The sequence below is a fragment of the Azolla caroliniana genome, unplaced genomic scaffold (genome assembly GCF_043228905.1).
Source record: "Azolla caroliniana isolate FFs.n. ecotype wild unplaced genomic scaffold, voAzoCaro1.0.p SCAF_12, whole genome shotgun sequence".
NCBI classification, from domain to species: domain Eukaryota; kingdom Viridiplantae; phylum Streptophyta; class Polypodiopsida; order Salviniales; family Salviniaceae; genus Azolla; species Azolla caroliniana.
In genome coordinates, this window is record NW_028230447.1 from 5043534 (window position 1) to 5058470 (window position 14937).

At 42.7% G+C, this 14937-nt stretch overlaps 1 pseudogene; it reads left to right on the forward strand.

Annotated features, from left to right (window-relative positions):
• Nucleotides 1-3695: 3695 nt before the first annotated feature.
• The window catches only part of LOC147856908 (uncharacterized), a 52097-nt pseudogene continuing 40855 nt past the window's right edge, over nt 3696-14937 (forward strand).

Sequence of the window (14937 nt, forward strand, 5' to 3'; positions counted from 1 at the left end):
TTCCGCTATGATTCTCGTAGTCGGAGTTAGATGCGTAGTTTGTGAGTTGTCGACTTGCTGAAGCTGACTCACTTCTCTTTTTCTGTCACTCCGCCTCGTAGTGGCCGATTTTCTCGCAATAATTGCAAGTTACGGGTCTCGTTTGCCAACCATGTTCGGCGTGGAAGCTCCCCCTTCTTCCGAAGGTTCCTCGATGGCTTCCGTGAAGGTTTGAGTTCCCTTCGTGTGATGAGTCGAATTGACCTCTTTTACCGCCGTGACCTCCTCCTCGGCCACCATCCGAATTCGAGAAGAACATTTGTCCTTCCGACGTCTTGCTTTTGGTTCGGACGTGGTTCTCTTCGACCAATATCATTGATTGGAGGTCGAAAAATGAAGGAGGGTTTTCTCTCGCCAAGATTGCCGTCCATAATGGATCGAATCGTTATGCAAGGCCACCCAAGCATACTTGAACCATCTCGTCTTCGTCAATGTTTATGTTGATGGAGCCAAGTGAGTCGCAAATGCTCTTGATCTTGGCGGTGTAGTCTGACACGGACATGTCTTTTTGTCGAATGTTATTCAATTGTTGTCGGAGTTGAAGCTTTCGAGTGGTTGTGTTGGCGGCGAACATTTTCTTTAAGTTCACCCACGCTTCTTTAGGCGTCTTGGTGTCTCGAATATGGCTAAGCATGTGGTTGTGGACACATGTTGCCAAGCAATACATGACTCGACTAGCCGCTTGCTCCCATGTTGCGTAGTCAGCGTTCTTTGAGTCGGGTCGATTTTCTTGAGCGTCGTTGATGTAGCTCCAATACCCTTGGCCAACGAGGTATTGGGTCATCTTGTACTCCGAAGATGAATAATTGCTCAAGTCTAGCTTTACACTAGGGATCGAGCTACTCATTTGTGTGTTCATGTTGATTGTAGTGTCTTCTCTTCTTTTGCTTTTCTTCCTTCAATCACGTACACATGCTACGTAGCGGCACTACGGTAGCCGATAGCCGGATTTTGTCGTCGACGTCTTGAACACACAATCATGGAGTCGGGTGGGCTTAGTGGATTTTCTAAACCACACTCTCTGATACCATGTTAAGAATTAGATGATTAACTACTGTTGGGAAACAGGTTCCTCCGGATGGGAAGGGAGAAGAACAGTGCCGACGAACAAACTTGCAGCCTCGACCGAAACCGTATGAGGAGTACCCGGCTACGGAGAGCCGGATGGTGCAGGCCCGGTATGAACCGGATGAGGAGTACCCGGCTACGGAGAGCCGGATGGTGCAGGCCCGGTATGAACCGGATGAGGAGTACCCGGCTACGGAGAGCCGGATGGTGCAGGCCCAGTATGAACCGGATGAGGAGTACCCGGCTACGGAGAGCCGGATGGTGCAGGCCCGATATGAACCGGATGAGGAGTACCCGGCTACGGAGAGTGCAGGCCCGGTATGAACCGGAGGAAGAGACATATTCGTAAATATGTTTCTGAGAGCCCATCGAGGCTATATTTGTAAATAGCCGAAAAGTCATATTAGTATAAATATGACTTAGGGCAAACTTTTAGTAACTGTTGTTGTTGTCATTTTTTTCTTGTTGGTGCAAGAAGAAGAGAGAGTGCGTAACTGTACAGAGAGAGAAAGAGAGACGAGGTCGTTGCCTCTGTGAACTCACTGTTTTGTACATTCATACATAGTGACAGTTTGCAGCCTGTGGGCTGCCGTGGTTTTTTCCCCTAGTTTGGGGTTTTTCCACGTTAACCTCCTGTGTATCTTTCTCCTCTTTGTGTCGTGTTCTATTTCCCGTTTTTTGTGTATGAAAAGAATCTCGGTTGTGGCCGAGCGTTGTGCATAAGGAACGTCGGGTTCCCGTCAACTACGGGTTAATTAGTACCTAATTATGTGATTAGTTGATAAGCATAGAAGATTATGTGATATGTGTGTGTATGTATGTGAGAGGAAGAGAGAGAGAGAGAGAGAGAGAGAGAGAGAGAGAGAGAGATACACTTATGAACAACACAAGATGGGGGATGAGTAACTATATTAAATTAGCATTATCATCATCAAATACAAAAATACCTACAATGAGGCATATATAGATTTCATGTGCAAGGGTGCACATGTGTGAGTATAATATAGGTACAAAAGTGTAAGTCCTATATTAAATGTACTTAGGAGTGAAGGATCTAGAATATCCCACTAAAGTACAAGGTCCTATTTAAGGCGTTATAGTCAAAACTTCTAACTAGATTCTATCTAGGTAACTACGAAGTTACATGGTTGACTAAATAACTAACTCTAGTTGAGCTTGATCTCTCAACACCAATGCTCGTCTTTTGGCATTAGAAGCTCAACCTCATATTTGGCACATGAAGGTATAACGCTCCTTCCTTGCTCAATCTCTTCTTCTTCTTAGGTGCTTATCAAGGTCTTTGACGTCACCAAGTTCGTATTATTCATGGAGGCATCAGGAAGAGGTTCGGCAAGATCACACAATGGTCATTCAAAGGAAGGACGGAGTGGCTCGAGAACTCTAACCAGATTTGAGACATCGTAGGCGTCAGAGGTAGTTGTGGTCTCAACAACCTGCTCAACTTGCCTACATTGGAAGCTTCAACTCTCTCTCTGCGGACACCATGAGCTTTGGCCATCATTTGCTTGAACTTGGCAGTTGGCACCAGATGGTCATATATAATGGTTTAGCCAAGTGGACAGGCTCGAAAGAGCTCACATGTTTCCCACATGGCGGAGGGTAAAGCACAATTGATTATCTAATAGGACGCCCTGAAGCTACCCACATGATTAACTCCTTTTGGGTGGCCCCATGCCCTATTGGCGCGGATCATAGTTTCTTATACTTCGAGGTAAAATGTGATATCTCTACCATCACCAAATCTAGTCAACCACGCCATCACACCACAATACATTTCACATGAGCTCTCTAACATATACTCTCGACATGTTCAAGCCCATCTCTCCTCCCTTGATCCCTCCCTACCTTTAGAGAGCCTTAGTACGAAACTCACACACATCCTTCACTCCGCAACAGTTAGCAGTTTCACATATACATAAACACTCCAATCAAGGTAGATTAGGATCTATGCCACAAAATAGATGGTATGATGAGGATTGTAGGAACTTACATAGAAAACTTACAATATCACAACTTAGTGATAGTATTACCTCAATACAAGCTTGCAAAGAAATGCACAAGATGACACATTGTAAGAGACAAGCATGGGAGGCATCCAAATATTGGGAACTCTACCATATGCTCATGAGTAGCGATTGCGCCACTGCATGGAAGAGATTACGGGAACCAAGACCACAAACACCCATCGAAGATCTCGAAACCTGGCACACATATACAGAGAGACTTTACCAAATCCCAAACCAACCACCCATTCCAATGCCTTCTACACCCCGACCTACCGTGGGGACACTTTTCACGACCTCTAGGGCCGTGAAGGTCATAAAGAAATTACAACATAGGAAGTCCATGGACCACACAGGATTGCGAGTAGAACACATCATATATGTGAGAGAGTGCCTAGCTCCCTTGCTAACTCTAATATTCAATCGTGCCCTCACGAAGGGTTTTCCACCACAATGGACTATGAACACAGTGGCCCCCATACATAAAGGGGGGAACCCATGGACCCAAATACATATAGGACCATTATGATAGGTCATACCCTTGCTAAATTATATGGTGCAGTAATGGAGGCAGAGCTTAGCGATTATATGGAGACCCTAAATCTTCGTGCACCTGAACAGGCTGGTTTTAGACGAGCCTTCTCCACTATTGATCATATATTCACACTTAGATGCTTAATTGACCAGACTAAGGCTCGCAAGAAGAAATTATATTGTTGTTTTGTGGACTTCCGCAAAGCCTTTCACACGGTCCCTAGAGAGTGGTTGTTTGATATGCTTAAAAACTTGAGGATACCAGATGACATGGTTAGGTCCATCTACGCACTATAGGAACAAGTGTCCGGGTGTGTTCAATGCCCAGGTGGCCTATACAATTGTTTCACTAGTACTATTGGTGCAAAACAAGGTTGCCCCCTATCTCTAACTCTTTTTGGGATCTACATTGATGAGATGATGGATTTTATTGCTTGTAAGGGAGGCAACGGAGTAGTCCTTGGGGATACGCAAGTTTGTATCGTGCTCTATGTAGACAACATACTTTTGCTCTCTGAGTCTGAACACGACCTACAAAGGCACCTTAATGCCTTAGATGACTTTTGCGCACAACGAGGATTGGCAGTGAATCTAGGGAAAACTAAAGTCCTTATCTTCCACCCATTGGCCCAAGTTAGAGCTAAGTGTCACCTAACTATCTCCCATTGCCTAGTTGAGGTGGTTGGATCATATGTCTATCTCGGAGTCACTTTTAGTGTCCGCTTAGGTAAATTTTCGATGACACAAGCAACGAAGGATAGACTTACGAGAGGACATGCATCCCTCTCACTCCTCGAGAGACAATGCCATCAAGCATACTTTCAAGAGTCATGGACTAAAGGGTGGCTCTTTGACTCATTAGTGACTCCCTCCCTCATGTATGCATCAGTGGTTTGGGCTCCAAGACTACCATCTTTCATGTGGATGCAATTAGAGAGACCATTGGTGATAATGTTATCATGCCAACTCCGAAGCAAATCGACAGTACCACATGACATTATTAGGGTTGAGTTCACTTTACCCCCAACGTTAGTAGAGGCACTTTTTCAACTTGTAGTCTTTATCCACAAGATACATAGCCAACCACATGATAGAATATCCCATCAAGCCTTTAAGGCCTCTCGATCACTGTATGAGTTTAACTATACTAGCTCATGGTATGGCATGGTGGTGAGTTGGCTTCTTGAGAACGGGCTAGACATTAATAACCTCCCTCCCCTTAGGTACAACCACGCGATTGATAACAGTTTAATCACTCATGAGGACCACAATAAAGTAATACGCCAAGAAATATGGAAAATTTACACTCGGTACAAATGGATCACACCACTAGAGCCACTCCCATTTAAAATGTTGTACTATAAGGAACACTTCATGCACTTCTCTAAGTTAGGTTTTATTACGGAACCAAAATATCTAGATGTATTCTTACCACATGCAGTAAGGGTTGCCATTGGACAACTTAGAATATCATCTCACCAACTTGAGATTGAGAATGGCCGTACTAATGGAGTCCCTAGGGAGGAAAGGATATGTAGGTTATACCACATAGAGATAGAGATGAGTACCACTTTACATGAAAGTGTCCCACCTACGCTGAGATAAGGGCAAAATACCAAGACATACTTGGTTCCTCTCCTACCCTCCCCAAACTATTAGATACTCTAGATATAAAGAAATTAGGCAGATACATCCTAGAGCTAAAACAACACATACAGAATAAGTTACAAAATGTTGACAATAATGTTACTAATGCTCACCAACATGTAAGAAATGAAGTTTTCCAGGAACATGGGGAGACAACGAATGTCGACACACCTGCACCACTCGGCCTTTTCCTTGATGAAACAAAAAACCAAAGAAGAACCAAACGCCCTCAGATGTCGGGTTTCAAAGCAACTCAACGTGGTGTAGAAGCAATAAAGAAAATAAGGGAACGTGAGCTACACCGCCTATAAGCCATGGCTGGGGCAGTTTATACATTGAGACCATGGGTCACACCCACACCAAAACCCTTTGACCTCCCACTTATTTTCGAGAGGCTTGGGTGGAAATGAAATTAGGCTTAGTGCGAAGTCACTTCCTTTTATCGAGTATACCACGTTTTGTACACTACTAGAACCATAAACCAATAACCCTCACCTTATGACTCTCAAACCTTACCATTTACCCTATACTTGTAATATATATTGAAGTAGTATTGTATGGTTTAAACCATAAAACCATATATGTAGTGTACTACATGTGCACCATATAGCATATTACATTGGCAAGAGAGGACTTGAACCAACAACATCTATCTTACAAGTCTCAAAACTTACCATTTACCCAATATCTATGATCTGTATATCTATATATGTTATATCACTTGATTTTATAATGTATAGTCTAAACCATGTAATGCACTACATGTGCCCCATATAACACACATTCCAGAGCCCTCTCTGCATGTGTGACATATGGCCCACATGCAAAACCCTCCCCTTCCTATAAAAGGAGAAGGGAGTATAGTCACAAGGATATGGAAGGAATGGAAATCGAAGAACTATATTATATGATATATGAAGAGAATCAAATAGAATTATATTACATAAGAGATATCATAGGATAGAAAGAGCAAGAGAAACAGAAGACACAAGACAAGAGCTAGCTTGGCGGTTGTGGTGCTCAACTTGCAACGAAAGGGTGGCAATTCGATTCTTATTTTCATCGAAATATTGAAGTGAAGATTGTTATCAAGAAAGAGAAGAGTGATTACCTTGTGAGACAAAGTTTGAAAGTTCAACGACGCTCGCAACCATTTTGTAACTCTTTCATTAAATAATTATAAATTTCTTTTATTCCTTCAAATATCATTCTATATCTTATCTTGTCATATCTTATTGATCTCTATTTACTATATCTCTACTCTTTCGTCTCTTCCGCCCATAATCCCAGTGATTCCTTCCTCACTTTCACGATAACTCTTGTCTACGCTACGCTTCTGGGCGAGCCACGCCACGACACAATTTGGTGAAACCAACGTGAAACAGGAAAGTAGAAGAGACATCTGAAGTAAAGATCAACATCAACATGGAAAGTATGAGTACAATGGATCTGGTAAGGTTGTTTATTGAAAATTTGAATCAAGATCAATTATTTCATGCCTTACGAGAAGTCCGCGAGAAGATTGGTGTGTTTGATGGCACAAATATTTCAAAGTATGTCAATATATATTATGATGAAATGGAAATGTCTGGTGTGAATGATGTCAATATGATAGCAAACTTTTATAAATTAGTGGAAATGGAATTAAGAGATAGAATTCGTGAAATACAAGCATTGCATAGTTTGGATTGGAATGCATTCAAAGAAGCACTTGTGTCGGAATATTCTCGTGAAGATTTCTCTCAAATTACTATGCGTTCATTCCATGAATGGGTCTTAAAAGAAGATAAAGGAGTTTGACAGATTGTATGGACACTTAAAGCCAGAAGAAAGAAATTCTTTGTCTTGGCAAAAGGTTGCTTTATTTTTGCATGCAGTTGACAAGAGATATAGAACGGAGTTGGAACTTGTGCTTGAGGTACCAAATACCGAGGATGGTATAACTGCAAATTGGAATGAGGTAACAAATGCTTGTAAAAAATTTATGAAAAGAATGCAAAGGAATGGTGCAATGCTACAAATACCACATGTGGGAATCACGAATCGGCTCGAGCAAAACATCAAAGTTCAAAGACTTGGCTGAGAACCATCTCACGAAACGGTGCATCAACAACGCGAGGTGACCAGAACTAAGAGTGAGTCTTTGCTTGATGATTTAGTTCAAAATATGAAAGATTTAACAATTAAAGTGGCAAAGCTTGAGAATGGTCAGACTTCGAGGTCAAGGGAACCATTTTGACCTCGATGCATGTGGTGTGATAGTCTCGAACATTGATTACGTGATTGTGCGGAATATAAAGACATGGAAAATCGAGACTTGGTCTATTGGAAAAATGGTAGCATTTACTTAATTGAAACTAGAAGTCCACTTACAAAGAACTTTGGTGATGGTGGTGTTAAGGTTAAGTTTGAAGACGCTGAAGCAAAAAAAGCTTCCGCAATGTACTACTCGGCAACAACAGGATTGCATCTTGATGACACGCCATGCCGATCATCATTATGGGAGAAGGTTGTAAGTTCTACACAAAAGCAAACGACGAACTCCACAGTTTATGACAGTTCGCCTAAATCATGAGCGGAACAAGCAAGAGCTTCTTGATCATTCGATACCAAAAGAATGTGATTATCTTGATAATCAGGTTTTTGACTAGGACTATTGCAAATGAGGGTTGCAATAGTCCCATTATTAAAAGACCCTCACGTAGGGCATTACAACATATGAATAAGTCATTTCATGTTTCTGAAAGTGATGCTATATGTGTGACTAGGATGTATGAATGCAAGAGGAACTTGAAAAAGAATGCTAATTTGTTTCAACAGGCATTAAAGGATAATGGAGTACTTGAAATGGAAGAGCACATTGAAAGTGTTATGGAAGAAATTTCTTTTGCAAATACTATAGAAGAGTTAGAAATGTATTTGAAAGAAGATGATGAGAGTGTTAGAAAGATACATGTAAACTCAATTGATATGTATTATGCGATTGATAGGTATAATTGTAAATATGAAGAAGTAGAAAGTTTATGTAATAAAAAATACAAAACAATAGATAAAAAGGTCACCTCATAGGAAAGCGATTGGTTGTAGATGGATCTATAAGGTCAAATACAATGCCGATGGATCCGTAAATCGCTTCAAAGCATGACTCGTCGCAAAAGGATATGCACTAATGCACATAGTTGATTACAAGGAGACCTTTGCCTTGGTGGCGAAGATGACGATTGTTCGAATAGTCATAGCTCTCGTAGCCGCAAAAGGGTGGCACCTCCACCAAATGGATGTCAAGAAAGCCTTTCTTCAAGGCGAATTGGAAGAGGAGGTGTATATGATACAACCACCCAGCTTCGAATCACGTTCTCATCTGAAAGTTATGTGCCGACTCAAGAAGCCGATCTATGGCCTCAAGCAAGCACCGCATGCTTGGCATTTTAAGATCACTCAATATCTTCACCAAATCAGCTTTCAAATGTTGAAATCGGACAACTCCCTATACGTCCAAAATGAGCCGAACAACCCGATTATCATTATCATATACGTGGATGATCTAGTAATCGGAGGAAAGGATCTCGCCGAGATTATTAAGGTCAAATCACTTCTATCCGGCAGATTCGAAATGAAAGACCTGCATGAGCTCCATTACTTCCTTGGCATCAAAGTAATTCGAACACCGATCGGGATACTGATCTCTCAATCGCATTACGTTCTCAACTTACTCTACAAGTTCGGAATGACCGAGTGCAAACCCGTGTCTACCCCTCTCAACCGAAATCTCAAGCTCGATGTCGATTTGGGCACAACCGAGTGTGATTTGACTCAATATCGACAACTGATCAACAATCTAATTAATCTAACCATCACACGACCCGACCTCAGCTATTCAGTTGGCCTACGTAGCCAATTCATGTAGAACCCATGAAATGATCATCTTGATTGCGCTAAGAGGATACTTCGGTGTGTCAATACAACGATGGATTACGTACGACATCATGTATAAGTTGAATACGCTTATTTGACTCAAGGGGTACACAAACACAAATTGGGCCGACTATAAGGCCGATAGACAATCGACTTTCAGTTTGTCTTCTCCCTCGGTTGTGGAATGATGTCCTGGAGTAGTAAGAAGCAACCAACAGTCGCACTATCAAGCACGGAAGCCGAATATAGGGCCGCAACAGTCGTCGCATGTGAAGCTGTATGGCTCAAGTGTATCCTGAAGGATCTGGGCACACCCATCAAGGATCCAATTCGCCTATACTGCGACAACATGAGCAATATCTACTTGGCTCGGAACCCCGTGTTCCACACGTGGACTAAACACATCGAAGTACACTATCATTTCATCTGCAAGCGTGTACAAGCCAGAGATGTCAACCTACAACACATCAACATGAATCTTCAAGTGGCCAACATCTTCACAAATGTCATGGGTATCGACAAGTTGCGGCAATTCGCGACGAGGCTTGGCCTCTCGATCATCGACCAGTCGAACTTGAGGGGGAGTACAACATCAACTGCCACTGAATAATAGTTGACAGAAGGAGTCGAAGTGCGAACAGAGGAGTTGAAGCTAACCAGAGGAGTCGAAGTATGAACAAACAATCGAACAACTGAACACAGAGAATTGAACAATCAAAATCGTAAGTTGTGTCGGAATCAAAGTTTTTGAAGATTGAACCGAAACAACTTTTCGGCATCTAGAAGTTGTGTTCGAAGGGGCATGTTGAGAATCGAACTCAACTTCCCATAGGAATAATGTTCACACTAGTCGGTGGACAACTTACTAGGACATTTTTGTAATTAGTAGAAAGGGCATTTGCCCTAGAGTAGTTGGTATTTAAACCAACCTTTTGTAACTTAGTTACTGTTGGATGTCATATACAGTTTCTTGTTTGGAGCTCTCACACTCTCTCTCATTCTCTCTTGTGCACATACACACACACACACACAATCCTTCCACACCAAGTAGATATTGCTCATGTTGTCGCAGTATAGGCGAATTGGATGTTGCAAAAATGCCTTATTTACAAAAATGTTGCAAAAATGCCTTATTTACAAAGTAATCTAGTGATGCATCATGAATCAAGTTATATACCAAACCATTTTTCCATATCTTGCATTCAACCATAACACAAGAATTTGTTTTTATGTGACTTTTGGATCTTTTTATTTGCTTCCCATGTGATTCTAAAAGTTGATGTGAAGATGTTAGAGCTTAATCCTAATGTAAGCATATGACAAGGAAATAATAGATAGATAGATTAGAGAGGAGTTTGAGAGAAAGAAGGGTGTCGATCCACCTGACCCTCGAGCGAAGGGATCAAGATGGACTCAAGCCTCGATCAGCATCCCCTACCACCGTCGTGGCGTCAAGTCGTACGTGGTGCTATCACGCTCACTACAAGAGTCTCTTCACCACATGATCAGAGTCTCGACGTAGTCAAAATGATGTGTTAATGAGGGTAGTTAGGCCTCATATTTATAGCCAAACCTAAGGCTCCCAATCAAGTTCACACTTGGCCTTATGGGTTGTCTCAATCCCTAGGATTAAAAGTAATCCTCCCTTCTTTACAGTCTTGGTTAACCTTCACACTTTATCCACGTGTATAGAATACTACTGTACAATCTTACCACGAGATAATTTATGGTCATGCCTGTAACATACTCCCCTTGTTTAAAACATTGCACTCTTGCAATGAAAAGATAGGGAAGTATGTTCTCGTTCCCATGTAACATCTTTGATAGACTTATCCATCCATTTAATTTTAAATTCTCCGATTATTTTAGAACACAAATGTTTTGTTTTTGAAATGAATTATGTGTGGAAGGCTGTAGATGAAACTGGCTTCATTGGATAGCAACAGAGAATGTGCACAGGTTTAATGGAAAGCTTAGACACATAGAGAGAGTACCCAAGAGAGACAAAGAGAGTAGACCAACATCAACTTGATTAAAAATAGTAACACTTTGTACATACAATGTCCTACAGAACACTTTTTATACAAGTCCTTAAAAGGACTGACATGTACTTCAATGCCCATACGAGTAACTGACACATACTCCCATATGCCTACGTACTAGGCTAGATTCGTAGGCCTCTAACGATCTACCGGTTCATACTGATCTGGATTACAATCCAACTCTTCGATCCGACTCCTGGTTCCAGACACCGATTCGGTTCTTTGATTCGAACTCTGATCCGGCTCTGGATTATTTAACCGATCCGGATCTGATTGATCTTGTCTGTTCAACACTTCCCCTCAAGCTCAACTTGAGGTCGGATTGTGGTGTCAATGTTTGCCGGTCCTTTTCTCCTGCTCCTCCTGGCATCTTCCCGCCTTGCTCACGCTGCTCGACCCGTCCAGTTTGGTGCACCTCGACCTTCTTGGTCGGCTTGCCTACTCAAAAGGCCCATCTCAACTTCTTTGTTACTTTGACTTTGGCGCTTCCTGACCTGTTGGCTCCTATGTGTCGGCGTCGACTTCCACTGCCTTCTAGTCTGCTTGGCCTTCAACAGATCCGGCTTCTCCAAATCAAACCATTGAACCGAATCGGTTGCCTCTTATTCGTTCCCGCTCTTGTCCGAGTTGGTTGTCTCCAACTCGTCCTTGATCTTTAGGCCTTTCACAACATCGGACCATGTTTGAGTCTTGGCCTTCTTCTTTTGGTCGGCTCTGTCCTTCTTGACTTTGCTATTGTCGCTGCTTGTTCCGACTTGTTCGGATGTGCCGACTTCCTCAGTCAACTCGACTCCCTTTTTCTTCTTGTCTCCCCTTGTTTCGGTTTTTGTCTGGTTCTCCTCGTATCAATATCGGTTCTCCCCCTCAAGTGCGGCATGTCAAGATGTTATAGCCAAAGCATCTCCAAAAAATGCTACAACTTATCGGTTCCAAGTGCCTTGGTGAAGATGTTGGCAACCTGCCGATCCGTCCGAACATACCGAAGTTCAACTTCACCGTCGAGGACTCACTCGCACACAAAGTGATAATACACTTCTATGTGATTTGTCCAAGCATGGGACAAAGTATTTTTGGTGAGCAACGTGTTGCTCATGTTGTCATAGTAGATCGGGATCGGAGTCGGGACTTCGATCCGGAGGTCTTGCATTAGCCCCCGAAGCTAGGTGGCTTCATAGGTGGCAACGGTAGCTCCTCGATACTTAGGCTCAGTGCTCGAAAGAGCCATTGTCGACTACTTCTTGTTGGTCCACGCAACATCCGTGCTACCAAGAGAGAACATAAATCCGGAAGTTGACCGACGATCCGATGCATCACTAGATCTGTCAGCATCTGTATATCCGACTAGCTTTTCGGTTATACCGTTTTGGTATAACAGTCCCCCCGGTCCTTAGTGTCGTTAACATACGTCAGTATTTGGTGCGGGCACTAAAGGTGCTCTACTATTGGCTTCTGCATAAACTAACTTATCACTTGTGAGATATGGTGTTCTGAATGTACACGGAAGTATGTGAGGACCTGTCTGTTATGCACAACAGACAACACAGGTAGTATGACAGAGGAAATAGTAGATAGACAATCTTGAAGCTTTAATGGAAGCTCTCGTTATTTTTGCAACTCTCTCTCTCTCTCTACAAGACTCAAGATTCAAGAAGAAGAAGAAGCAACACATATTACAACATTAGGTTAGGGCTTATATACTCAAGCCCTAACTATTGGACGTGTTCACACTAGTAAGGATACAAAGTGGACGGAGTCGGCCTTTTATGCCAACAAACTCCCCCGTAAAAGGGCTGATCTTTCTATTTACAATTGTATGGGGTTATCTCCCTTGTAAACCTAGATTACATTTTTAATCTAAAGCTATAGTTACAAATCAGTCGGCATCTAGCCGAGTCAGCAGGGATAATGTTGGTATTCTGCCCAACCTCCTGCTTTGTGTTCGGCTTTCTTCTCCTCGGTCGCTTCTCGTAGTCCCATCTTTGTTCGTAGTGCTCCGAAGTGTTGATCTGGGAGTGGCTTTGTCAGGCAATCGACGATGTTCACCTTAGTGTCGATCTTCCGGACTTCGAGCTTCTTCTCGGTTACAAGTTCCCGGATATGATGATACCGCACCTCAATATGCTTTGCCTTCGCATGATAGACAGGATTATTGATGAGGTGTATTGCGTTCTATGAGTCGCAGTAGATGGTCGATCCGACTTGTTGCTGAGAAGTCAACTGACAATTGGTGTAGCCAGATTGCTTCCTTTGCTGCCTCTGATGTTGCTATGTACTCGACATCTGTGGTTGATAGGGCCGTGCACTCTTGCAGCTTCGACCTCCATGATATGGCGCTGCCACTATAGGTGAAAACATAGCCTATTGTTGACATCCGATTGTCCGAATTTCCGGTGTAGTCAGAGTTGGTGTAGCCTTCGACTTTGGTCGGATTTGTCGATCCGAAAGTCAGCTAGGCATCTTTGGTCCCTCTTAGATACCTGAAGATATGCTTCACGGCCTCCCAATGCTTCTGTCCTGGGTTTGACATGTACCGGTTGACAACCCCTACGCCATATGCAAGGTTGGGTTGAGTCGCTACCATCGCGTACATAGTACTTCCTATTGTCGATGCATAGGGTATCTTTCCATTAAGCTCTTTCTCCTCGTTCGTCGAAGGAGAGTCTCTGTCCGATAGTCGGATCGACTTCGGAAGCAGTGTTGGTGTTGGCTTGGCATTTTCCATGTTGAAGCGTCTCAACACCTTTCAGATGTAGTCAGATTGAGAAAGTCAAAGAGTCTTTGTCTTCCGATTTTGCTCTATCCTCATGCCCAATATATGTAGGGCTTGTCCAAGTTCCTTCAACGCAAACTTGTCGTGAAGACTTTGCTTTAACTTTCCAATTTCAACTTGATTGCTCCTTGCAATCAACATGTCGTCGATGTATAGGATCAGATAGATCCGGGACTCGTTGGTCAAATGCTGAACATATAGACATGGGTCGGGGTTGGATCGGCGGTATCCAAGCTGCCTGATGTAGGAGTTGAACTTATGGTACCACATCCTCGACACTTGTTTTAGGCCATAGAGACTTTTCTTCAGTTGACATATGAGGTGACCTTCCTCATGTAAGGAATAAAACTTGACCACAACCGAGCTTTATACACTTAATGGAAATATCTATAAAGGACACGAGATGTTTACGTGGAAAACCCTAATAGGGAAAAACCACGGGAGCCCGTAGACTCCAACTATCACTATAGGTGAAAAGAGTACAATGGGAGACTCAGAGGCAACGACCTCGAGCTTTGTATCTTCGCCAACCGGCGGTTACAATAGAAACTAGTTCTGTATCTCTCGCTCACGCTCTCTCTATATACAACAATGATACAACTAACAACAACATTTGAAGTGATTTCCCTAAGTCATATTTATACTTATATGAATTTAAGACTATTTACAAATATAGCCTTTATAGGCACACCAAAAACATATTTGCAAATATGTCCCTAGATTCGGTTCACACTGGATCCATCCGGATACCTCCCGGTCTGGTCCGGTTGCTGCATCCGGTCTGGTTCCTTCCTTCGGCTCGTCTGGTTCTCATTTGAATCCTATCTGGAGGACCGAGTTCCCAACAAAATCCCCCTTCACTCCGGCATGGGATTTCTCGTTAGTCCGATCCATCTCC